We start from the raw sequence: 27,193 nt of genomic DNA, 5'->3' as shown, positions 1-27,193 counted from the left end.
AATGGATGTCAACTCACTATATACTATTATACCTCATGAGGCAGCAAGAATAGTGGTGACGGAGGCACTGGAGCTACATCCAGCCACCCCCCTCCCTTCTCATTTTTTACTTCAGTTGTTGGATTTAGTGCTGGAGAAGAACTACTTCCGCTTTGGGGATGCTTTTTACTTCCAACTTAAGGGTGTCGCCATGGGTAGCTCCGCGGCACCCTGTATAGCGAATTTATTTATGCAAAAATGGGAGAATAACCATATCCTCCATCCCTCTAACCCGTTTTGGGAGAATATAGCCTTTTATTTTCGTTACATTGATGACCTTTACTTCATATACAAGGATATGGAGAAGGTCGAGGATTTTTGCTTATGGCTGAATGGGAGAGATCATAATGTTAAGTTCTCCTGGAAGTTTAATCGTGAGGAGATCAATTATCTGGATGTGATAACTTATAGAGGCTCGGATAATAGAGTCAAGGTTAGGACGTTCCATAAGGAGACCGATAGGAACTCCTTCCTAGAGTTTAGTTCATTTCATCCTAGACATCTTAGGGAGAACATCCCTTTTAGCCAGCTCTTAAGGATAAAAAGAAACTCGTCCTCTAATACTGATTTTGAACGGGATGGCAAGGAACTTTGTAGAAATTTCTCTAGGAGAAATTACCCGCAGAGGGTGATAAGGACGGCTTGGAGTAGAGCCAGCAATGTGACTAGAGACTCCCTATTTGAGCCTAGGTCATCAGGAGAAACAGGCAGAATTATTTGGTCTTTAGACTATACCCCAATGGCTATGTCAATTAAAAGAGCAGTGACTCGCCACTGGGGATTACTATCTGACATTAGAGGGTGTGAGGCACCACCAATGGTGGGCCTGCGCAGAACCAAAAATTTGAAAGACAGTCTAGTTCGTGCCAATGTGAGACTTAATGTTACCTATTCACAACAACAATTACCACAGGGCAATTACAAATGCGGCCACTGCCAGGTATGTGGCAACATGAGGGAATCTAGGGAATTGGTGCATAGAAATGTGACATACACCTTTAAACATTTTGCAAACTGCCAAACCAGAGCAGTAATCTATGCATTGAAGTGTCCATGTAATCTACTATATGTTGGCTGCACTGTGCGGGCAATTAAGGTGAGAGCACTTGAACACAGTTCACACATTCGGAATAATGTTCAGGAAGCCCCGCTGACAGCACACTTTAAAGAAAAAGGCCATTCAGACCGAGAATTCGAGGTTATTGTTTTGGAGGTGGTAAAAGGTATGCAGGACTCCTTACAAACGCTCCTCCTGTGCAGGGAGGCATTCTGGATATTTGAGTTAGACACAGTAAGCCCAAGAGGTTTAAACAACGAATTACTTTTGAGCTGCTATCTATGATTGAATGCCTATCTTTAGGGGGGTTCCTTTAAGAGGAAGGTCATACGCTAATTGGAGTTCTTATTTATTGTTATGTGGAACAGCAGGTGGGCGCGCGTTAGAATTCACTGCCGCCCAGACCGGGTCTCCGAACCAATGATTTCTCCGTGGTTTTGCCATGTGAGTATGCTTGTAATAGGAAAGGGTGAAGAGGTTCGCCTTGCCAACTTCAACCCCGCGTTTTTTTTACCATCTGGAGGAGACATCTTAAGACAGTTGTTGGAAGAAATGACAACGGAGACAGGATATGGACACTAACTTTATTGCACCCGGTTGTTCTAGTAGAATGTATTTAAATTGTACATGAATCATTGCTGCTATATTGCTTGTTTGAGTTTATGAAGAACCAGCTATTTATTATATTTAATGTATTGCACTTACTTTCCTTGATTAGCAGGCTTCCTTCCAACCACGGAGCAGCAACCCAGGGAAGGGAGGGGGAAGGGGGTGGGCACAAAGGAAAGGCAAAAGGCAGCGCGGGAGGCTGAGAGGTCACCTGCGCCGTTTGCCTTTCCCCAGGACAAGGGGCATGTGGGCAAGCCGGCTGCCCCTTGTCCTGGGGAAAGACAAAAGGCAAAAGGCAGTACAGGTGGCTGGGAGGCCGCCTGTGCCGTTCGCCTTTCCCCAGGACAAGGGGCATGCGGGCAAGCTGGTCGCCCCTTGTCTTGCGGGACAGGTGAACGACGCGGGCAGCCTCCGAGCCACTGGCGCTGCCGCCAGCTCCGCAGCGCACTGGGACAGCCGGCTTGCTGCGTGGGTGTGGGCGACTCAGGAGCACGCGCGCGCAAGAGCCTGACTACGGTTGCCCTGGGCGCTGGCCTCCCCGATTCCCGATTGCGGACCGGAAACGAGAGTTGATCATTTAGAATTGGTGGCCTGTGTTCGGCAGCAGCCCAGATCCACGAACAGCTGAATCAGAATTTTTTTTTTGGATCGAGCCCATGTCTAATCAAGAATACAGTTTTAAATATCTGCACCAAGGCACTGGTGCCTAGAGAGTTTTTGGAGAGTTTTTATTGAAACATCTGATTGGAAGACATGCAAACAACAGTAGAGGCTTTTTACTGTTTTTAACTTTGTATTGTGATGGCCATATACAATTAAACCACTACAACAGTAGAGGCTCTTTTTGTCTTACTTTTTTAGTAACCTGTATTCTGTCACTCTACTGAACAAAGTTTGATGCCTTTATCCACCCAAAAATGCCTCTGATGTAGGGATCCTATTTCCCCGGTTGGGGCGGGAAATCCTCCTCTTTCTTTTTTTTAAATAATGTTTTTTGTTTTCCAACACATATATATATATACAAACAGGAGACACTTATGATTTTACTTGTCCATATTTATCATCTATTTCTTTATCTCTTATATTTCATCTTATTACATCAATTGTGAGTTCTATTATGTCATTATACAGTTAATCTTAGTATCATATTTGTGTTTACCGGTTATAGTTATTTGTCAACCATTTGTAGAAGGGATCCCATGGTACAGAGAAGTCTTCTTCCATTTGCCCTTTCATTAACAATGTTAATTTATCTATTTCTGTTGTCTCCATTACCTTTGTTATTAGTTCATCTTGTTGGGGGATTCTTTGTTGTTTTCAGTAGGTTGCTAATAAGATTCTAGCCACTGTTACTATATGGATTACTAAGTGTTTTTGCTCTCTCTTTATATCCGACATACAGTTTAATAGAAAAATTTCTGGTTTCAAAGGAATTGTTATCTGTAAGATATTTTGTAATAACTTATGTACCATTATCCAATATCTATGTACTTATTTGCAGGACCATCACATGTGGAAAAATGTCCCTATACCTTCTTTACATGGAAATCCCCCTCTTTCAACCTCCACCTCCCACCACTATTCACTTGGCTAGCAAGGGTGAAGGGTGCAGGAATGGGCCTCCTGGGCACGCTCCTGGCACGATCATGACACTTCTGGGAGTGATGTCATTGTGCTGCCTGGAGACTGTGTACATGCTTTGCAGTGGGCCAATTTCGATCCCAAACTTGCCGATTTGGGCCCATTTGAGGCCCAAATCAGCTCATTGCAAAGTGCGTGCATGCTCCTGCACCCGCACAATGATGTCATCTGGAAGTGATATCACCAGAACTGAGGCATGCTGGGGCCATAAAAAAGTTGATGCCAGATCCCCAGCCTCCTGCCAGGACTGTAAGGGGACCTGGCAACCCTACTCCGATGGAAGAGCCAGCTGACACCCCTACTCTGGTGGAAGTTGAAAGAAGCCTTCTTAGGGTGGCAAAATTCCTTAAGGCTTCTCATGGTGGAGTTTAAGATGGGATACCCTCTGCTGTGTTTTGGAATTCTGAGTCCTGCTTTGAAGAGAAAAAGCAGGATAAAAATATTTTAAACAAATTAATACGTTTCCTTCAGCTTTTGGATTCTTCTCCCATGGCAGCTCCTCAAAACCAGTTGAACTACTTTCACAAGCCTTTGAAGACACCTAAATTAAAACTGGGGGCCAAGGATATAGAAGTCAAGGATGACTATTAGTATATTTTAAATAGTCTAATGCCTGGGCTGGAGATATTAAAATAAACAAACAGGAACTGTCTAGCCAAGTCAGATTAAGGCCCACTGAATCCAGCACTCTTCATTCAAGCATTGTGTGATACAAATGTTTTGGTAGTTCACACAAACAGAGAAGACAAAAGTGTCTTAAGGTGCCACTCAGAGTTTTCAGTGTTGGTGGGGATGGAAGAAGTCTGGGGAGAGAACCAACTATAAAAGGGGGGGGGGGGCTTGGATTTACCTGGGTTTAAAAACATATAAATATAAGAAGTACATAAGAAGAGACCTGCTGGAACTATCTAGTCCTGGAGTTGCCTCACACAGTGGCTAACCAGTGGCTATGGAGGGCCAACAACAGGGCATAGAGGCAGAGGTCTTCCTCTGATGTTGCCTGCTGGCCCTGGTATGTAAAGGTATACTCAGGGCTTTTTTTCTGGGAAAAGAGGTGGTGGAACTCAGTGGGTTGCCCTCGGAGAAAATGGTCACATGGCTGGTGGCCCCGCCCCCTGATCACCAGACAGAGGGGAGTTGAGATTGCCCTCCATGCGGCATGGAGGGCAATCTAAACTCCCCTCTATCTGGTGATCAGGGGGCAGGGCCACCAGCCATGTGACCATTTTCAAGCAGTTCCGGAACTCTGTTCCACCACATTCCTGCTGGAAAAAAGCCCTGGGTATACTGCCTCTGGATGTGGAGGTTCCCCTTAGTCACCATGCCCAGCAGCTGCTGGTAGATATATCTACAATATATCTATCTAATCCCCTTTTAAGGCTTTCTATGCTTGCGGCCATAATAACATCCTCTGGCAGCCAATTCCACATTTTAATCACTTGTTGCATTAAATAAGTATTCCTTGTTGTTCATCCTAAATCTACTGCCCATCGCCTTCACTGGATGCCCTCGAGTTCTAATATTTTGGAAGAAGGAGGAGAAGTTCTGTCCACCCGGTGCATAATTTCATAAACCTTTATTATGTCTCACCCCTCCCCCCCAACTCTTTCCTAAAATGAGCCTTCACTTATAGAAAAGCTCAGTCTTTACTTAGAGAAAAGCTGTTCCAACCCTCTATTTTTATGTATTTATTTACATTAATAATAGTCCACCTTTCTCATTGAGACTCAAGACCGGTTACACAGTGTAAGTCAATACAATCAATGGCCAGGACGTTCAATGAATAATACAATAGAAATTTGAAAACAAGCAGAAATCTGGTACAGAGCTGAAACAGTGATGGAACAAAATAAGAAAATTGACATGACATATTAAACAACATGAGAAACTACCTAGTAGAAGCATAAGTGTAGCAAAAAACAGTACACAGTAGTATAGTTAACAGTCACTGTCCAATGGATTTCTCTGAATTATTTCCTTACAGAATAATCTTATTACTTATGTTAAAAGCTACGGCCATCAGACTCACCTGGGGGCTGGGTTACTGCCGTGGGTGAAGAGGAGGATGGGGCGTGGTGGCCGCCCTGCATCCTCTGGGTGAGCTCTGGGGCCAATCAGTTTAAAGTTCCCATCTCAGGGGGCCAATCAGTTTAAAATTCCTGGCCAGCCTATCAGGGGCTGCGAGGAGGAAGCAGGCAGGGGCCGGGGCCTGGCTTCGCACCACAGGGAGGCAGTTCTCCCTCTGGTCTGGCAACTGGGTATTTATCAGCTGCTCCCCTTTAATATCACTCCTGGGTCCCCCCCCCCTCAGCAGTGGTCTGGTGGGGGGGTGAGGGGCATAGTGGCAGCCGGGTCAGATGATGCCAATTCACATACATCACCAATGTTCCTTCATGCTGTATTTCAATGAAGTTGTGGCCAATTTTCACTCCAGTTAACGTGTGGGTTTGAATTTGTTGCCATGCCTCCTCCTCTTCTCTTTGCCATTAGCCATAGGCTGCAAACCCCTAATCATCTTGATTGCTCTATTCAGTACTTTTTTTGGCTCTACAATGTCCTTTACAATAACTAGAACTGCACACAGTATTCCAAATAAGGCCACACATACAAGGGCATTATAATATTGGCTGTCTTATTTTCATTCTCTTTTCTAATGATCCTCAATATAGAGTTTGCCTTTTTCACTGCTGTGGCACACCAAGGTGACACTTCTTTTTAGCTATCCACTATAACTCCGAGGTCTCTTTCCATCTCAGCCTCAACATGTTCAGACCCTATTAGGGTATACTTGAAGCTGGAATGTTTTTGTTCCAGTCTGCATCACAATACCCTTACCTACGTTGAACTTCATTTGCCACACTGTTGTCCGCTCGTAAGTGGTCATGCTTGCCCTCATTATATTAAGGCTTATGAATATGGCAATATCATAATCACCTCTGTTCATATGTTTAAAACACAGACAAGCTGCCTGGCTAGACAGGAGATGGAAAAGTACTGGAATGTGAGAAGAGAAGTAAGACTAACTTAGCAACACACCCTGGAGTTGGTGCATAACCATAGAACAATGGAGGTCTCCAGAAGTACTTGAATTAATCCATTCACACACCCAGCCAATTCTACCTTTTACCCACTTTCCTATTATAACCTCACCCATCCAGCCATCATAGGTCATCAAGTAATCATTTTACAGCTATAGCTCCTCTCAAGGAGACCAAATCAAACCTTCCGAGTTCATTGTCCCACCTTGGAGACAGTTCACCAGCCTTATTGTCTCACCCTGGAGACAGTTTCCCAGTCCTTTGTCCTGCCTTGGGAAAAACCATTAAGGCATTGCTTTAGAGCAAAGACTCAGTCCTGCCTCAGGGCATGTTTCACAGTATATCTGCCTGTCCTGCCATGTGCTCAGTGTGTGTGTGGGTTTTGGACCTTCCACATGCTCTCAGGTGGCATGTCTGAGCCCTTCTCCTTCTTGCCATGAAGTACTGGTCACTGAAGCTGCTCTGTCTCACACACCCTTCATCCTCTGGACCTGGTAACTCTAAGCTCACCTCTGTAATTCTCTCTCTCCAACTTTCCTCCCTATTTTTCTAGTTAGCTCTGTAAGTGTGCTGTTTGTTTTGTGTGCAATTGATCTGTAGTGTTTTAAATTAAAAACCCGTTTTGATTGAATATCTGCCTGCTTATTGAAAGAAGAAGGGATCCTTGTATACATGGGTGCAAAAGATCCCAGTTATCCCCCTCTCGCAAGCTTCTTCTTGTTGCTAATTCACCTAGTTGGTGGATATCCTCTTGGAGCTCTTCAGAGCTGGCCTTAGTTTTTCACCATGCTGAATAATTTTGTGTCATTTGCAAACCTGGCCGCTACACTGTTCATCCAAGTTCCAGATCATTTATTAACAAATTAAACAACACTGGCCTCAGTTCTGAGCATTGTGGTGCTCCTGCTGTAGCACAGTGGTTAAGTGGTTGAGTTGTGAATCAACACTCGCTGGTTCTAATCCCACTACTGCCATTAATTCAGCAGGTGGCCTTGTGTAAGCTACTTCTCTCAGCCCCAGCTCCCCAGCTGTATTGTGTGGGATAATACTAACACTGACTTTGTTCACCACTCTGAGTAGATAATGATCTCTGTAGAAGAGCAATATATAAGCACACTGTTGTTGTTATTATTATTATTACTATTGTTGTTGTTACTACTTGCCTATATTGTGAGAAGTACACATTTATTCCAGGTCAGGCATAATATGGATAGGGCTCAGATCAGCAGTCTAACAAAGCTTAGGTCCCAGTATAAAGCTCTAATCAAACAGAAGAAATTAGAACATGCTAAATTTCTATGGAATGATTTAGACCGTGCAGTATCTGAAAGAAATGACTTGCGATTTTGGGACTTGGTTGCATTCAAATAAAGACACATCTGGTCTTCTTACTTTAATAAAGTCTTCGGGCCTCAATATCCCCAACCAGAGGGAACTTGGACTTGCCAACAGGTTGTACATCAGGATTCTTTGGACCTGCCAGAATGGGCATCAGTCTCCGAACCTGAAATTAGAGGACTAATTGCCTCCTTACCCACTGGTAAATCTCCCGGTGAGGATATGTTACCACCTGAACTGTATAAAGCCTTCCCAGACTGGTGGGCCCCAGTACTGGCTAGGGTGTTTACTCAGATTAATGGTTCAGGCCTAATCCCCCCTGGATGTAAGCTGAGCATAGTGGTACCTATACACAAAAAAGGGGATAAATCTGACCCGCATTTTTTCCTACTCTTTGCTTCCTGGCTTTATGTAGGCACTAATAGTAGAAGCACTACTGTTAGCTGATGTTGAGGAAGAATCAGGGCTGACGGACAGAATCTGAACAGGCATTGGATCATTCAAACCTTCTGTTAGTGAGGAATATTGTGTCTGTTTGCAAATGACTGAAATCAATGGGCTAAGAAAGGTGTAACTTTGCTTCGGATAACACTATTGAGTACCACCTAGAAAAAAAAAGCATTAGGGTGTCATGGTTAGAGTTGAAATAGATAAGCCTATGCTGCATTTATTTACTTTGAAATCATTTGACCTGCACTAACTTAAAATCAAGGAAGATATTCAGTTGTCTACATAAGATTTAGACAATTGTAAATGTTTTATAGAATGTAATTCTTAGTTAAAAATGAGCTGTGTTTTGTGAAACGATATGCTGTATGCTACATGGTGCTTTAGTGTTCATGTGTTTGAATGACATGTATATCCGTAACTAGACATGGGCACGAACCAAAAGAATTTAATGAACCAGCGGTTCGTGGTTCAGTGCTGACGACGAAACCGAACCAGTGAACCGGAATGAACATTTCCTGCTGATGAACCGGTTCAAGGTTTGTGGTTTGTGGGCATCAGAACGGCCCCCATTGGACTTAGAGAGCCCATATTCCCAGGGAGTGTTTAGCAGGCTCTCCTCCAGCCAGCATCCAAGTTTGGTCAAGTTTGCAATAGGGATCTTGGAGTTATACCCTCTCCAATCTGAGGCCCCCAGGAAACTCCCACTCGATACAGTTAGAGCCACCAGTTGACATTGGCCCAGTGTACAAGGGGTTGGCCATCAGAACTGCCTATCAGGGCTTGCAGGGATGAGATTGTCCATGGCTACAGAACACCCCCTTCCCCCTCCCTCCCCCCAGGTGTCTTCTCCCATGTAACCAATTTGCAGCTCCATGGTTGGAAGGAAGACCGTCCGATCAAGGTAAGCTGGGCTTTGATTTTGGTTTCCAGGGAAACAGAAGGAGTGCAGACAGAGTTCAGGCATTCCCCCAGCTCCGTTTCCAAGAGAATTGATTGATAGTGCCTGACTGTCTGGCTTCGCGAACCGCAGGCAAATGCAACGAACTGGGCTTCCAACGAATGCTGGTTCATTGGCCATGGACCCTCACGAACCGCTGGTTCGCGAACAGACAATCAGGTGGTTCGTGGGTTTTTTTGGTTCGTAATATGGTTCGTGCCCATGTCTATCCATAACTGATAAGATGCAGCCCAAACCTCGACATACTTGGTAGAGAAGAGGAATTCAAATCATCTGGACTATCTCACAATGGCATTTTATAAGGCAAAAGCGCAATTGTCCTTGCTTTATAGGGATGGCTGGTGCATGTGTGGATAATGTTGCGGTGAAGGTTTTAATGCCTAATTCAATTAATCCATGCCTTGCCTGGGGAAAAGATCACCTGCCTTTCTCTCTTTTAGAGATGTGATGAAGAATTAATGTGAGTGGACAAATGTTTTGATACATCATGAAAAAGATATTAAATGTGATGTGGGGAATGTCAGACAGGCAAGCCTGCCTGCCTACCATACCTGTGAATGTATAGCTACTGGGGAGGGGGAGGGGTTGTACTGTAGCTGCTTTCTGGCTTCACTGTGTCTTTGCTATGCTTTGTTTGGGTTATGCAGTATTATCAGGAGTCAGGACAGCTGAGACTGAGTGTCTGGGAACCGACCATCCTTGAGAAACTTGGCTCTGCATCTTTCCAGGACTGTCACCCTTTGCAGCTCCGAACCAACTTCAACTGACTGTAATTTGAACTGGGGGGAGGAGACTGAGGGTATAACTTTTCTGGGAGGACTTTGCTTTGGCATTCTAGGCAATTGCTATATACAGTGCACGTCTAGGGAGCAAATCTCTAATAAAGACCTTTAACTCATACAGCTGTGTCTGATGAAGCAGAGAGTCTGAGAGAATCCCCTAGCCAAGCCTGACAGGGACTCTGTGGAGAAAGATATGAGGTTTAGTTTTGTAAGTAAGACTACCTTAACCTATAAGACAGTTTCAAGTAGGTAGCTGTGTTGTTCTGCAGTACAACAGCAGGATTTGAGTCCAGTGGCACCTTAGAGAACAACAAGATCTCCAGGGTGTGAGCTTTTAAGAGTCAAAACTCCCTTCTTCAGATACAAGTAAGAATGGAGATTTCTGAGCTGTTATATCATGGGTGGGAGAGGTGTTTCTAGAAAGGTCACCAAGATGCATTGGTGCTATGTAGCTAGATTAAGTTGGAGGAGTGTCGGAATGTAGTGGTACAATGATACAACACAGCTTGATTATACCAGAAATTAGCATCGGTACTGAGATTGTATTTATTTACTTAATATCCTGCCTTTCTCACTGAGAGTCGAGGCAGATTACACAGTGTAAGTCAATGTGATTACTAGCTGAGATATTCAATAAACAATACAATAGGGTGTGCATTGCAGAAATTTAAAAAAGAAGCATATGTCTGGGGTCCACAGCCCAGCCCCTGGACTTACCTGGAGAAAAGGATGGGAGACCCCCGGGATACAACTGCCCAGCTGCCTAAACAGCCAGTTGTCCAGGGTTGAGCAGTCACGGCACCCCAGCAGTAGAGTCACGGTGCCCAGAGGCTCCAGAGAAGGCAACACAGCCAGCAGCAAGTGTGGAAGGGGGAGAGCCAGAGGGGGAAGCCAGCCAGGGAAGGATAGCCATGCCCAGCATCGATGGACAGGCAGTCCAGATGCTGGCTGGGGCAGCACCTCAAGAGCAGAGGCAGAGACAGCTGAGGCGCACCACCTGGAATGGACCTGCCAGCCCAGCCCTGCAGGAAAGACTGAAGGAGAAGGGAGGAGAAGGAAAAGGAGGCACACCTGGAGGAAGCCTCAGCTGGGACACGTTCACATTCAGCCCCACCCTACTAGAGAGGCAAGGAAGGCCAGGAGGAGTTAGTGAAAGAGAAGGAACACCTGAGAGCAGACACAGCTGGGCGGCATCAAGAGAGAGAAGGAGCTTGGAAGGAAGGGCGGGGGCAGCTAAAGGAAACCCTATAAAAGCTGGCTCAGGAGAGTGTTTATGGTGGGTTGTGGAGAGAAGCAAGAAGGGGGAGGAGGAAAGCTGATGAAGGAGGAGATGGAGGAGAGTAAGAGCGTTGATGGGGTCAGGTTGAGCAGGCCAGTGAGTGGAATGAGAGGGAGTCTGGGTGAGATATACTGCCCCTCCTTCCACAGAGCAGGGTCCTGCAGCATCCCTGGCACCCCTTTGAAGTCAGAGCCAGACCTGCCGGCGCCCTGCCCAGCATTCGAATACAGAAGCAGAGGAATACAGGATGCAGAGTAATATAGAGAATACAAAATACAGGAATACTGAGATGAAACATGGCTGAAAACAAACATAAGTAATGTGACTTATTGAGCAATGAAGAAACTACCCAGTAAGAGAATATCTATATCAACAGACGGCTACATTCCCTGTCCCTTTACCAAAGCCTTTCTCAGAACCGTTTCCTTACAGCAGAGTCCTATTGCCTGTGTAAAAACAGAATAATTCAGTTTTTCATAGTTTGTGGAAAGCCAAGAGACTGGGACCTTTCCTGACCTAAGATAAGAATCTTATATCTCTAGTCAGCCAAGGGTGGGGGGAGTGTTTTGAATTTGTGAATGAACTCTTTTTCAGCAATCTCATACCGTAATCTTCCCTTTTAGTTGTTTGAGGACACCCTATTTTAGGTTAAAACCCTCTGGGTTTTGAGTGTTGTAGTTTTTAATGTCAATTTATTCTTTAGTGTAGGGACTGATCTGTTTGTCCAATGTAGAGAGTGCAAGGGCATTGCTGACACTTGATAGCATATTTAACATAGGAAGATGAACAACTGAATGAACCTAAGATGGAATAAATGGTGTTGTTAATATTAGAAGTAGTTGTATTTCATTTTTGGTAGCAGAGTTACTTAGAAGCATTTGCTTCAACATGCAGTAATGAATTCTCAGGCAAATTATAGAAAGATAACACTTACAGTTTTATTGAGGTAGATTCCATCCATAGCAATATCTTGGAGTAGAGAGAAAAAGTCCTAATCTAAAGAGTCACTTGCCCTAAACCATGTCCAGAATCTGGCAGCGAGCCTGCAGGCGGGTCTGTGGATGAGACCTTCATGACAGGAGCTCTGGGAAATACATCCTTTTCTTTTAGAAGACCACGAAGCAAGGGAAGGAAATATCTCCCAAGAGACAGAGGAGGAGTCAGGAGTTATTCCAGCCTTATACAAAGATAAGTAGCTTACTATCAAGAGAGTTACACATACACACAGGGAGACATGCAGTGCCCCCAATGTCCCCGGCATGCTGACTCACCTATTACCTCAGTTATGTCCAGTGACTGTATTGGAGTGAATATGGGTACAGAGTTGACATCTTGCTTTATTGCAGACCCTGGTCCCAGGGTCCATGTCTGTGTTAGGAAGTACTTTATTGTGAGTGAGAGAAGTTGCTTAGGATTAGGAGGCTGTCTGTGGGCAAGAAAAAGTTTGCCTCTTGTTGCTTGTGTGAGAGAACTCTCATTGTTCAGCATAGGTTGCAGGTTATTAATGAACTGGTTTGAGCTGAGAGCTGTAGGTGACCAACACTGGTGTTCTATTGTTGTTTTGACTGACCTTGTAGCAAGTTATCCCTTGGTCTCTTTCTGGCTTTGTCACTCTGTTTCATTATTACATCAGGTGGGCACTGTAGTTCCAAAAATATCTGTTCAAGATCCCGCTGGTGAGAAACTCTGTCAGATGTGGCTGTACTGTAGAGCTTGGCTGTAAACAATGGATTGTTTGGTGTGTTTTGGATGATGACTGGAGGCAATATGTTTGCCGATCAGTAGGTTTCCTGTATAAGGTATTTCTTAACCCTCCAACATGTATATGTACCATGGTGTCTAGAAATTGTATTTTCTGTGTGAATTGATTCATGGTCAGGTTGATGGTGATATCACAGCCAAGCTTACCGATAATAATTAACAATTCTTTGAATGCTGATAGACCTAATACAAGCAGTGATTTCTTATGTATTTGCTATAAGCAATTCACAATTGCTTAGTTACTCTGGGAAGCTGTGTTTAGTTACATTGAGTACCGAAGGCAAGAATTCAGAGCTTTGTCTCAGAAGATAATGGTATAATAGCTTTGTGTGTTTGCCAGAAACATTCAGGCAGAAGGCAGCAATTCTGGCTGTGGCCATTGGCCATTACGGGCAGGTGCCATAATTTGCTGCCCTGGAAAAAGAAGGGGCAGCCCCTCCTTCCCAGGCATCTAAATGCTGGGCGGAGCCAGGCATGTTAAAGCACGCTCCGCCCGCCGATGTTCCAGTTCATGCCTTGTGCTCGGCCCACCTTCTGCACCCTGTAGCAGGGCAGGCTTAGCCAATAACCTTTTATGGGGCCAGATAGGAACTTTTTTCCCCTTTCCACCAAAATGGCTGTGGTGAAAGGGTTCTTTTTTTTTTGCCTACCATGCTCTGTGTGCAGCGGTTGTGGTAATTGGACTCAGTGGTGCCATGATTAGGTCAATGGCAGGTTAGAGTTGGGGAAATGAGAGCAGGCCAGTGAGCACCCTTGGTATATCCCCATTGGTGGGGAATTGGGTTCTGTTAGAAGTTGCTGTGGCTTCATGGGCCAACTGCAAGGGCAGACTGCCTGATGGGACCTCCTGTAGAAGTCCTTCCCTCAGCTTCCACAGCTTAGGGTGTTGGGCGCTTTATGGGGGGAACCATGGCTAGCTGGGAACAACCTATGACTTATGGATGGCTCACGCCTGGGGCAGCGGGTCTCACCCAGACAGGTTCAAGGAGTAGGTCCCATGGTGACCGCTGGCTTGACCTGTACTGCTAGTTTGCCCCTGGTGCCTTGTTAACTGTTTTGTTGTTGCCTTAATAAAGTGGCCCTTAGTACCCAAGCCTATGTCTGCCTCTTACTTCGAATGAGGTTAGCAAAGGAATTTTTGAAAAGTAATATATTCAGACAATGGGCTATTCTGTAAAATCACCCATGTGCAAATGTAATATGAGATGACTTTACTCTAAAAAAGGCGGCATGCATACTAAAATTTCTAACTACGACATAAACTATGAACCAATCATATTGTAATTAGTTACAATGATGTTGCATAACTGCTATAAAAAACTCTGCTGCTCAAGGGAGGAACCAGAGGGAACTATTTTCGGCATTTTGTTCTCCTATAATTGCAGTTAAAGTTCTAAAGACCACTCCCTGCACTCCAGCCCTTTGTGTCTAATTGGGAAGGGTGCATTGTTATGCTCTTTCAGGCATAACAATGGTGGGGTGGAAGTTGCTGAAAACCTGCTGAAATTCCCCCAGTTCTTTTTTCCCCAGGTGTCCCGATGATAAAAATGTCATCGGGACATTTTTAATGTATTGCTGAGGACGCAATACTCAAAGTCAGCCATGAAAATGTGGGCATATTGTGGTGCCCTGCAGGGGTCCAGGACTGGGCCATTAATCTGAAGAAATAATCATTACCAAATCTGAAGTAGTTCTGGGTGAGGACAAATGGGCAGATGTTGGAAGTGAGGTCAGCTGTGGTGGTGTTGGAAATGGGATCCTAATGCTCAGTTCCTGGCAGGTAGATCCCTCAGCCCCTCTCCAGTGAACACACATTGGCTCCAGTAGAAAAGCTTTATTTAGGATTTTACAGTTCAGGTCTGTACTCCATCACGGAGCTTGGTAGAAGTGACGACGAGGCAAGACAAGCAATCTATGTTGTACTTGATTTTCCCCGCGCTCAAATAACTGTTAAGGTTTTGGCGCTCAAGTCTACACAGGTCCTGTGAGAGCTCTTTTTTAGTTACGGCTAGATATTCAGTACACAATAATACATTCCCAGCGTCTGGGCAAAGTAGCAAAAGCTGGTATCTAGACGCTCCAAGGTCAGTGCGAGCTTAGAGGTGCATATTTCTATAAGATAACAGGAGAGGCCCGTTCTGGGTCTCAAAAAGTAACACTTTGCAATAAGGAGAGAATACATCAGGTTAATAATGAGCATTGTGGTTACAACATACAGACAGTCATGGCATGATGGCCACAATAATGTTACCTGGAAGATTATCAAGAGGCTATTTTTCTCTGGCAGTCTGTGGTGTCTTGCACATAACTGGATGAATTGATGGCATAGGATCCGAGATTGGAGTCCCTGTATCCAGACATCCCAACAGTGATGGTACCTAGGCCCAAGACTACTGGACATTCTAATTTATGGGGCTTGTGTATTTTGGCCAGAAGATGGAAAGTGCCTGGTTGAGGGTCCGGTGGTGTGGTCATATAGGTTTGTTCCTGCATGTGTGGGGGTAATCTTACTATATAATTGAGTAAGCGTGTTTCAGACAACTCACTTTATACCCTCTGCCCACTTTAACCCAGCTGGCATTAGGAGCAAAGCAGGTGGCAATGCTCCTAATGTAGCCTGGATGTAATGGGATCTATCCATGATGCATCTGATGAAGAGAACTGTGGTTCTCGAAAGCGTATGCTACAGTAAAGTTGGTTAGTCTTAAAGGTGCTACTGGATTCTTTTCTGTTTTGCTATCCATGATGACAGCTGATCCTCCTTCGTTACCTTCTTTGATCATGTTATCTGGATTGTTTCTGAGGCTCTTTATTGCATTTCTTTTAGTGGAGATCAGGTTGTGTTGTGGGAAGTGATGTTGCTTAATCACTTAAGTTTGGGATTGGCAGAGATAGCATTCTATGTAGAGACCTAATATCACATTGCACCCATTGGGGGAGGTGTCCATGTAGAGTCTTTTTGGGTGGGTGGCAATTGGTTGCCATTAGGTGAGTGACAATTGGTATTGTCCAATTGTTGTCCAATAGGGTGGCAATTGGTTGCCACTAGGTGAGTGACAATTGGTATTGTCCAACTGGTATTGTCCAATTGTTGTCCAATGGGGGTTGGAGAGATGGCAGCTGGTCAGAAGTGGTCTGTGAATTGTTGTCATGAAGACGCTACCTGTACATCTGTGCTCTTTTCTGAGGCTTTTCAGAGGTTTGATAAAAGTGCTCTTTCAGTTGCAGTTGGCAAAAAAGGCCTCCAGGTCACCACAGAACCATATCATCTGTGTAATAATAACAACAACTTTCGATTTATATACCACTCTTCTGGACAACTTAATGCCCACTCAGAGCAGTTTACAAAGTATGTGATTATTATCCCCACAACAGACACCCCGTTAGGTAGTTTGGGGCTGAGAGAGCTCTGACAGAGCCGTGACTGACCCAAGGTCACCCATCTGGCTTCAAGCAGAGGAGTGGAGAATCAAACCTGATTCTCCAGATTAGATTCCTGCCACTCTTAACTACTACACCAAAAAACATAGTCCTTGCTGAGCGGAGTGCACGCTGCAAAAGGTTGACAATATTGCTGGAGAGTTGTTGTTGCTAGGGCCTGCAGTGCACATGAGGCTAGACAGTTTCTTATCTTCTTGTTTCCTCAGGGAGATGAGTTGTGAGTTGTAAGCAGCTGTCTTTCTTTTGCAAAAATCTTAGTAGTCGACTTGATTCCTTATGAAAATGTCCATTTCAGAGAGGATCTCATTGTTCTGTTATTGCTTGCAGTACAAGACACTGATCAGATATTTAATTTAAGCAATCTCTTGGGGAAAGCATGGCACAGTTTTTCCTCATAGCTTGGAGGGTAAGTGGTTTGTAGTAGACTTTGATGGACAGTCCCTTATGTATAATATACAGTCTTCTGTATTTGGTTTAAAAAAAGGCAATATCCATTTGCACCTGTGCAAGTTTTTTTCATGTTGTTGATGGATTTCCACTGAATGCAGCTAAATGAAGATAGTTTCAAGTGGCTAGCCATTTAGGTCTGCATTAGAGGATCAAGATTCGAGTCCGGTGGCACCTTAAAGGCCAACAAGATTTTCAGGATATAAGTTTTCAAGAGTCCAAGTTCCCTTTGGCAGACACAAATAGGAATGGAGATCCATAACGCTTTGTATCCTATGGAACGACTTGTCTGTTCAGATAGGAGGGCTGTATTGTAGGAAGATGATCTCAAAGAGATACTTCACTAATGAGTTAGGGACCATAGACTTCACCACTATGTTGCTTTATGTATGTGCTCCTATGAGCTACCTGTGCTTTAAGTATGACCCAATTGAGAAGTTCTTTGTCTAATGTCAGTCCTCAAACTGCTTATGCTCTGTTTCAGCATTTCTTCAGTTCTGCACTGGATTTTTGCTATTGTTATGACATTGTTTATTGAAATATCCTTGATATTGACTGTACGAATCTTACACTATGTAATCCTGCTTGAGTCTCAGTGAGAAAGGCGGACTATAAATGATATAAATAAAATAAATAATAAAGGGTCACAGATCTCCCATTCCTACTTGCGTCTAATGAAGGGAGCTTTGACTCTTGAAAGTTTTTACTCCCCGCCCCATACTTCTGGTCTTTGAGGTGCTTCTGGCCTTGAATCTTAACCTGTAAAATGCTGTTAAACAAAAACAAGTCTTAGTACTTTGCTAACTGGCTGAAAAATCTTCAGTTTTTGACTGAAGCTTTGAAATGGTGTAAATGGCTATGCTGGAATCAGGAGTACCACCAACTGGAATCAACCAGCTTTTCTGCTGAAAAAAGTGAGAACTGAAACCCATGAGACAAATTATACTTGAAAAGCACGCATTGGGTCCTGCGAGCTTCCCCGGGAGTGGTAGTCTTACCCTCCCCCTCTCTAAGCTCCTGGAGGGAAACACCGAGTGGATTTTCTTACAAAGAACAGCCGCTCGACTGGAGAGATTTTCTCTTTCAAATATCTACTTGCTTCGGTTTTCCTTAAGGAGCTCAGAGAAGGGCAGAGGGGGAGAATCCACGCTGTGATTCCCTGCTGGGAGAAGAAGAATGGGAGGGACTGGATTTCTCTCTTGCTCACAAAATGCCTCAGCTTTTTTCCTGCCTCTTGTTACATTGTTCCCCACCCCCATCCCAAGTTCTTAAGGGATTTTTGAAAGAGAGCGAGAGTGTTTGTGTGTGTGTGTTGCAAAAGAGAAAGTCCCTCTGGTTGCAATTCTCCCTGGCTTAGAATCACATCGAGCAGCTTAAAAAAAAAAAAGACTACATTTCCCAGGGATCCTTGCAGGATCTGACACACGCCTGTGCATCTTGTGTGGTTCCACACTGAGAGTCAGTTTTGACCAACCAAAAAAGGTTATGATGGGGACCATGGGAGCGACTTGTGGAAAAAGCCATTTAAGACAGGAACTGTAGTGTGCACTGGATTGGGCAAGACTCAGGGCCAAGCTACACATGACGAATGACACTTGAACAGCAAGTGGATTGAGTGGAGGGCAAGTGAACAGGGAGAAATACACTTGCTGTTCAAGTGTCATTCGTCATGTGTAGCTTGGCCCTGAGGGCCAAGCTACACGTGACGAATGACACTTGAACGGCAAGTGGATTTAGAGGAGAGCAAGTGAACATGGAGAAATACACTTGCCATTCAAGTGTCATTCGTCACTTGTAGCTTGGCCCTGAGTAATCAAGTTGGATGGATCCACCCCAAGAATGTTTGAGTACTATAGTGTAATTTTATTAGCAAAACTTGTACCCTGCCCCATCAGGGCCACCAAGATGGCTTTAGAGTTAACTGAGGAACATTTTCCCTTATTGGTAATGTAGCCTCCTTGACAATATGAAGATTCAGACAAGGCATGCAAAGTCAGAATGAGAAAATAGACATTGTAAGCTAAATTCAGTATCCCCTGCTATTACCCATGCAAGTATTGCTAGGAGTTTATTTTGCCTTTTCCCTCATCTGCCAAATCAATTGCATCACCTTGAAAGGTGAACATCAAATGCATTTCTGCTGGCTTTCTTCACCTGCAGCGTTGACCATCGCTGACCTGCTGATATCAATTGTCCTCAGACCTCCATGCATTGGTTAAAAGACAGAAAACATTTTTCATCTCCATTTAAGTAGCTCTCTGGGCCTTTGTGTGTGAGGGACTTAAAACGATGATGAGACGGTGAAGTGGAAAGGGAGAATAATAGAGCTCGGTGGGAAGAAGATGTGATTATGTTATCACGATCTTTTATTCAACAGAGCATACATTTATTGAAAATTAGAATAAAAGTAGGAAAGGAATTGACGCTGTGAATTGGCATTAGAAGAATTTTTGAAAAGGACATAATATGCTTTCATTGAAACAGAAGTCAGAAGTAACTGCAATTATCTCCGTTTTCATCTGGCCAGGATCCAACTGCCTGTGTCCACTACTCCTGTAATGTCTGGCAATGGTTAGTGAATGGACTGAATTTATTTTATTTATTCATTGTCATATGTATGCCTCAGATTAGCCTTGTGACACAAAGCAATTTACAAGAGCAACATTAAACATATACAAATGCAATAACACTTCATTAATCCCCCTCCCACCAGAGAAGATGCCTGGACTTTAAACCAGGGCAGTAAATAGCTTCTTGGCACTCAGATTTGAAATACCCCTCCCACCTAGACTTCCCAGTTGCCAGCCAGTGGTGAGCGATCTCCTTGTTACCCACCAATCGCTGGTGATTGGCAGGAAGTAGCAAGCCCTCCAGTGATTGGTTGCTACCATTAGGCAACCGGGGAAAGCATGTACCGGGTACTCTTCTGATAGGGTGTGATGACATCACTTCCTGAAGTGGCATCACTGCACTGGCCATGGGTATACTCCTGCACTTCGCTGAAACCAATTTTGGCTCCAAACAGGCCGGAATTAGCCCTGTGCAACGTGTGGGAGCAGGTGTGATGATGTCATTTCCTGGAAGAACAACCATACACAAGGCACAAGGTAAGTGCCACCCCCTCCCCCATCAGAATGGTATAGGAACTTGGCAACCCTACTCCCATTAAAAGTGCATGCAAAGAAAATGAACTTGGGGCTCCTCCTAAAATTTTTGACAAACTGTACCCAACATTTCCTCGGGAAGCTGATTCCATGGATATGAGCTGCAATAGAAAAAGCATAGACTATGGTAGATGACATTTGGGCCACCTTAGGAAGGAGAACAGCCAATAGAAGACAACATGGAGAGAACCAGGTTGGTGTGAGAGCCACTTTGGTGTAGTGGTTAAGAGTGGCAGGACTCTAATCTGGAGAACCGAGTGATTCCCTGCTCCTCCGCTTGAAGCCAGCTGGGAGTCCTGGAGTCAGTCACAGCTTCTCAGAGCTCTCTGTGCCCCACCCACCTCATAGGGTGATTGTCGTGAGGATAATAGTAACACATTTTGTAAACCGCTCTGAGTGGGTGTTAGGTTGTCCAGAAGGGCAGTATATCAATCAAATGTTGTTGTTTGACTGTACTTGGTGTACAGAGATGTATGTGGGAGAGATGGCCCTTTAGACTTCTCTGAAGCTGGAGTCAGAAAAGTCTATAAGTCATTTTACAAAAGTAATGACTGGAAGTCCTGCATGGCAGGGGCACTGCCACATATATGGCACTTCGTAGTCCACATTACTTGACATTTGCTCTTGCCACCTACCACAGCTACATATTTTCAAATGAAGATTGTACGAACTGGTCCTGAGGGAACATTAATGAGGAAGAAGGGATAATTCACCACCTAGCTGAGCTGTGGTCTCAATCCAGTTCAGCTCCCACCCTCCAAAGCTGTCATTTAACACATGGACAAGAATGAAATCGATCCTTCTATGAATATAATTTGATCCTCATTGTCCATTCACTTGAGAAATTCTTGGATTGCTTAGTCCCCTTGGCTCGGTTCAGGCACCTCGTAAAAACAGGCATCTTGTGAAACTAGAAGTCTCATGAAATCAACACGTTTAGTGTGGGCTATTCCATTGGTAACGCATTTGAGGGGTAACGCATAGGAACGCAGTTCCGGCAGTTCCCTGAAGAGGTCACATGTCAGGTGGCTCCACCTACCTGACTCTCGTCCATTTTGGGCCCATTTCATCCTGGATTGGGGCCGAAATGGTCCGGATCAGGCCTCTGACGGGTGGTAGATCACTCTGCCACTCAGCAGAGGCCCGATCCTGACCATTTTGGGCCCCTTTTCGGCCATTTTCAGCCCCTTTTTGCCATTTTGGGCCCAATTTCGGCCTTGAATGGCCAGGATTGGGTCCAAAACAGCCAGGATAGGGGATGTCAGGGAGTGTGGCATATGTAAATCAGCTATGCTAATGACACTTCTGGTGATGTCAAGAGGTGTGGCATATGCTAATAAGTTATGCTGATGAGTTATGCTAATGAGTTCCTCCAGCTCTTTTTCTATGAAATGACCCCGGGGTATGTCAAACCAGGGCCTGGAACCATGGTTTGAAATGGGTTTGTTAACCTGTTTGTCCTAGTGATGGTTTTGCTTGATATATGGAGGCAGACATCCTGGTTTCATCCTGGCTTGTTAGGTAATCAGCCAGGTGTCTGAAGGTGATGAAACTAGCATTTGTTAAGAATGTGAATGAATATCGGCAAGAACAGTATGAATTGTATGAATTACTTACTGGAACTGAGAATTGAATGAATTTTATCTTATTAATATGGTTTTATATTTTTATACATGTGTTATCTGCTCTGAGTTCATTTGCGGGGATAGCAGACAAAGAAAGAAAGAAAGAAAGAAAGAAAGAAAGAAAGAAAGAAAGAAAGAAAGAAAGAAAGAAAGAAAGAAAGAAAGAAAGAAAGAAAGAAAGAAAGAAAGAAAGAAAGAAAGAAAGGCAAATCTAAGAGCCAAGCTACAAGTGACGCCTGACAGGTTGGAAACTTGTCAGTTTGATGGGAAAAGTAGGAATCCTGGTCTTGCAGCTTGGCTCTCCAACTGCTGTCCAACAGACTTTTCAACTTTCACTTGTCTAACATTCCGCCAAGCTGCCTACATTTCCCGTCAGAACTTGAGGGAAACTGACAAGTGTCCAACCTGTGTCAGGCATCACTTGCAATTTGGCTCTCACAAACTAAGTAACCAAGATGAGCCGTGGTTTTGCATTATGTAAACTGAACCATTCTCTGCTCCTTTATTTGGCAGCATTGGCTAGAAGCTTTGGGAGGGAGATTCTATCCATGGTGTGTGTGTGTGGGGGGGGGGGAATACTGTAACCCTTTCCCTGAAATGTGAACTACAAATTGTCAACTGAGACTAATACAAATTGCAGTATACTTCTCTTTAGTCTGCATCTTTTGCAGGACTCTAGGGTCTCTGCTTTCTCAGTGGTTAATCCCATTTTGGTCCCCAATGTGGCAAGGGGATGTCATCTTTAAAAACCTTTAGGACGCACTATATTTTATTCACCAAAGCTTTTTAAAGGAGTTTAGTTTGCTGGCAGGGAGGGATGATGGCATGGTATAGTCCAATCTTATCAGCTCTCAGAAGGTAAGCAGGATCAGTCCTTGGAATTCTCTGCAGAGGAACACAAAGGAAAACAACCTCTGCTTCTCAGGGCCAAGCTACACATGACGAATGACACTTGAACAGCAAGTGTATTTCTCCCTGTTCACTTGCCCTCCACTCAATCCACTTGCTGTTCAAGTGTCATTCGTCATGTGTAGCTTGGCCCTCACTTGCATTGCTGTGGTTGGCATGAGTTGGTTGTGACCTGACTGCCCATACTTACTTATGTATGTAATTAGCAGGCATTTTTGTTACATAAGAGAGGGGATGGTGCTTTTATTGTTATGTGATGCTTTAAGTTATTGCAAACTGCCTGAAGCCATGGGGAAATGTGGGGCGCAAATATTTTAATAAATGAATAGATAAAAAAAAAATTAAGAGGATTATTACTAGTAAAATGTCAGTAATCATATTCTGGCAAACATGCCCAGAAAAATCTATGAAACATAAAAAAATAAACATGGTTTCTGGTAGGTGGAAAAGTTAACTCTCTACGCATCACTTTCAAATATTTTCACGGCTGCTTCTATAAGGAGTTTATTCTGGGTTTGCAAACGGGAGCATGTTTTGGAGCATCCACACAAACTTGCAATCCTAAGTGGAGTTAGTCCAGTTACTAAGCAGAGTTACTCCATTGAAAGTGTTCTCATCATCCTTTCACTAATATACTCTTTCTGTGGAGAAACACCATTCTGTTTGTGGAGTTAACTTTCTATGGACTGCAGAGGAGAGGGGCCAGTTCTTCCATTCACTGCATAGTTGCCTGTGTATAATTAGAAATTAAATAAATGATTTTTGGAATTTATGAAGGAAGAAAGCTCTTCTGTTCCACATAGTCCCCCAACCTCTTGGGCCCACTAGCAGAGGAGGGGGGTTAGGAGGCTGTCCCGCCTAACCAGGACCCCATACAAGGACAGTGGTGGCAGCAACTACCCGGAGACAGGAAATGGAGACAGCCCCTTCAGGTGCCTGGCCAGAGGCAAAAAAGGAGGGGTAGACAGAGTGGGGGTCTTCCAGTGGGAGGACAGGCCCCATTTTGCCACACTTTCTCCAAACTCCAACCTTTCAGGAAAAAATGCACTCTAAGCACATTTTCTTACAATTAGTCCCTTGAGGTCATCATTTTAAATACCCATCATACCTCAAGAGGGCTGTTTGATGGCTCTTAAAATATAATGGTATAGCACTATAGAGCTATAACACTATAGCAGTTTCTACTTTTTCTTTCAAAATCCTCAAAAAGTCATCCAGTGTGGAGGAGAAAAGGGGAGCCTTGGGAATGAAGTATTCCTGTGAGAAAGCAGTATAGTATTGCCAGTGAAAATGCTTCTGCCTTCACAGCAGTGATGAAAATGACACCAAGAAATGAGAAGGAAATCAAAAGCATTCCATGCTAGTTTTCAGTGTATGGGGATTTATTAAAAGTAAGTTGTAAACATATCCAATCATTCTGAGGTCTAATTCGAACTCAAATATTTACTATCTCAACATGCCTAACTCCTTTTAAGCTGGAAGTAATGTTGCTGAATTTCTTCTAAAATACAGATGTGCCCCAATTAAGACTTCACCTAATAGCATTTTTATGTGCCGCAGCCTGCTTAGTCTTTATGGCAGCTTGGAAGAGTAATAAACTCCCTTTGTTATCTCATTGGTACAAGAAGAGATGGGACATATTTGGAATGGAGAAAATTCTAGATCAACAAAAGCAAACTGAGTCAGATCAATATATCTTTGATTTTGCTGAATCACGGCAACTTATAATTGACTTTATAGCAAGAAATGAGGCAACAGTCCACTTCACCCACCCCAAACAGTTCTTATTTTTACGATGTAACATAAACTGTTGTTACGTTACATGCTTATGATTGTTAGCTGTAGTTCTATCAATGATTGTAAATTTAATTGACCCATCGTTCTTCAAATACTTAGTAATTCTTCTGTATACTTCAATATTTAGCGTCTCTCAATGTTTTGATTTCTACTTTCTGATGTATGTTGTTTTTAAGCTGTTATTATACAATCTTTTTCTGTTTTAATAAAGTTTATTTAAAGCTGAAAAATATCTCGCATTTGGCAAATCAAGATGGGTAGCCAAGTTAGTCTGCCTGTAGCAGTAGAAAAGAGCAAGAGTCCAGTAGCACCTATAAGACTAATAAAATGTGTGATGAAGTGTGACTCATGAAAGCTCATACCATAAGACAATGTTTTTTAGTCTTATAGGTGATACTGGACTCTTGTTCTTTTCTACATTTGAAAAATGTGAGTCTTCACCTACAGCCTGGAATAGTAAGTCCATTTTACTACCCCATTCCCCTACCAACTCATTGGGTTGAACGTCTAGATCAGGGCTTAGTGAGAGGTGTTTAAAGATGGCAGACACACAAACACAGAGAAGGAAAGTGAGAGAACTCTTATAGTGCCATCTTAAGCAGAGATATGCCATCCTATGTTCATTAACTTCAATGGACTTAGGAGAGTTTAATTCTGCTTTAGGGTGGTACTTTGAGTGATTCTGCGTTGTTCTGTCAATGTGGGATAGTGTATGTATTGCAGTCACACGTATTTTCTTTCTCTTTTGCCAGCATCAAAATGATCCTTAATTTTTTTCAGCAACTGTTGCTAGAGAAACAACTTTTAGCGCAGCTAATTTGTCAAGACAAGAGCACTAGCTGATTGTTTGCACATTCCAGCAGATCAGCAGTCTTTTTCTGCTTTATGGCATCATGCGCAGGCAACAACATCTTGCTTATAATTCAGTGCTATTGGCATTTTGCCAGCATTGCTAAAACCAGATAAAGGTCTCTACCCCTAGGGAGTTTGTTTGTGTGTGGGAGGAGGGCCCTGACACAGTTCATCTTGGGCAAGATCTCCCTATATTTTATAGTGTCCAAAAATCCCAGCTGGATTTATCCACATGCTAAGTTTAGGGACTTTGATTATGAGGGGCATTCTAAATGAAAAAGAAAGTACTAAGGCAGAAGGGGGGAGGTTATATTATGCAACCTCTTATCCTTTAACAGAGCTCAGAGGCTCACCATGTCTTGGTTCAGCCCTGTCATACACTCCTTGCACAGCATCTTATGCAAACACAAAAAAGGGGGCCAGGGTGCTCCATTTAACTTAGCTCAAGGAGCTAGTGTGAGGATACGATCACACGTTGGCTCAAGCAAGAACCTTAATGCATGCAAAAATCTTCCATCTTATCCAAGGTAGAGGCAAAACGGTTAGGAAAGTAGAATTTAGGGGCAAACCAGATGAGATGATGGTAGATCTATGAATTGTGATGTGCTCCCAATTGAAAATGCAGACGTCTGAGGACAAAGAACGCCCCCCCCCCACGCCATGTCGGGTCAGGAAAAGGGCACAAGTGAAAAGGAGCCCTCCCCACGCTGCCATCCCAACTAGAACTGAACCTCTGCAGCGCATTTATAGGCACATGGTGAACACGTGACAAGCATTGTGTCTGGCTTGGCCCTAATTCAGGAAAGGTGATCTGCAAAATAACTATTTATTAGATGTGGTGTATATCTCAATGAATGCAGTGCAGGATTTAACTAGATATATCCTGGATTGTGAGCAATCGACACCGGCCTCTACCATATTTAATAGCAGCCTATGATAAAAAAAACACAGAGCCCCTGAATTAATGCAGCTTGAGCTGCATTAGGGAAATTCAAGACAGCTGAGCAAAGTGTTGCCAACTTCCTGCCTGGGAGAGTAATAAAGAATTGAATGTGAATGCAAATGCCAAGAATTGAGCATGATTAGTTTCTGCCCCTCCAAGCTGTGGAGGTGTAGTCATGACAAGAAAGGTTCTTGCTACATCATCACTACGGGTGTGAACCACTCAAAAATTCGAGTTTTCCTGCTTTGGATTTACCCGAAGTGGGGGGGGGGGAAATCCGGAATTACCAGAATCCCAAGGCGGCAAGCTGCTTTGGGATTCTGGGATTCAGCTCACTTCGGTATGCTCCATAAAGATTCAGAGCATACTGAAGTGACGGGGAGATCTAAACTCATCACCCCAGCTCCAAGAACATTAATTAAGCAACCGTTTCTTTATGTAGCACCAGGAGAATAAAATTCAATTATTTTGTCACAGCCTGGTACCACCAGTCAAAGGCAGTCAAACCTTTGTCATTCCCAGGAAGCTGACCTTTATGGTCTTTGTCCCAATGGCTGATGGGGCTCCCCAGCCTCAGGACACATTTTGCCCAATAAGAAGCAGGGCTCTTGCCCCATTCAAGCTGTGCATGCTTTCCTGGATTCAAGCACTGTTCCCTTAGGGTCTCCTTCCCTAAGACTCTCCTGGTTGAGAATGCTGGCCATTAGAAGCCGTCTTCCTTCATGGACTGCTCTACTCCGCAGATAGGTAATTATTGCCCTGAAATCCCTCAAACCTATTCCACATTCACCACTGCTTTTTCTAGGCATCTTGTGTGCTTGTGATACAGTTCTTGTGTGCATGCACGTTTTCTCCTTTTAATAAAATTACTCTTTAATTCAAGACCACCAGTCTCGTCAGTTTCCTTGGGGAGGGGACCCCATAAAATTGGTGGAATATCCCTCCTTGTTACCCCTCTTGCATAGCCTACTCCTTTCCACTAATTCTCCTCTCTTACTTGCAAGGAGTCCCATTCCAGTAATAGGATAAGTAATGCTCATGTGGTATACAGGATGGATCACTT

Source organism: Eublepharis macularius, chromosome 3, assembly GCF_028583425.1.
Source record: "Eublepharis macularius isolate TG4126 chromosome 3, MPM_Emac_v1.0, whole genome shotgun sequence".
In the NCBI taxonomy this organism is placed as follows: Eukaryota; Metazoa; Chordata; class Lepidosauria; order Squamata; family Eublepharidae; genus Eublepharis; species Eublepharis macularius.
Note: the sequence above shows the minus strand (reverse complement) of the source record.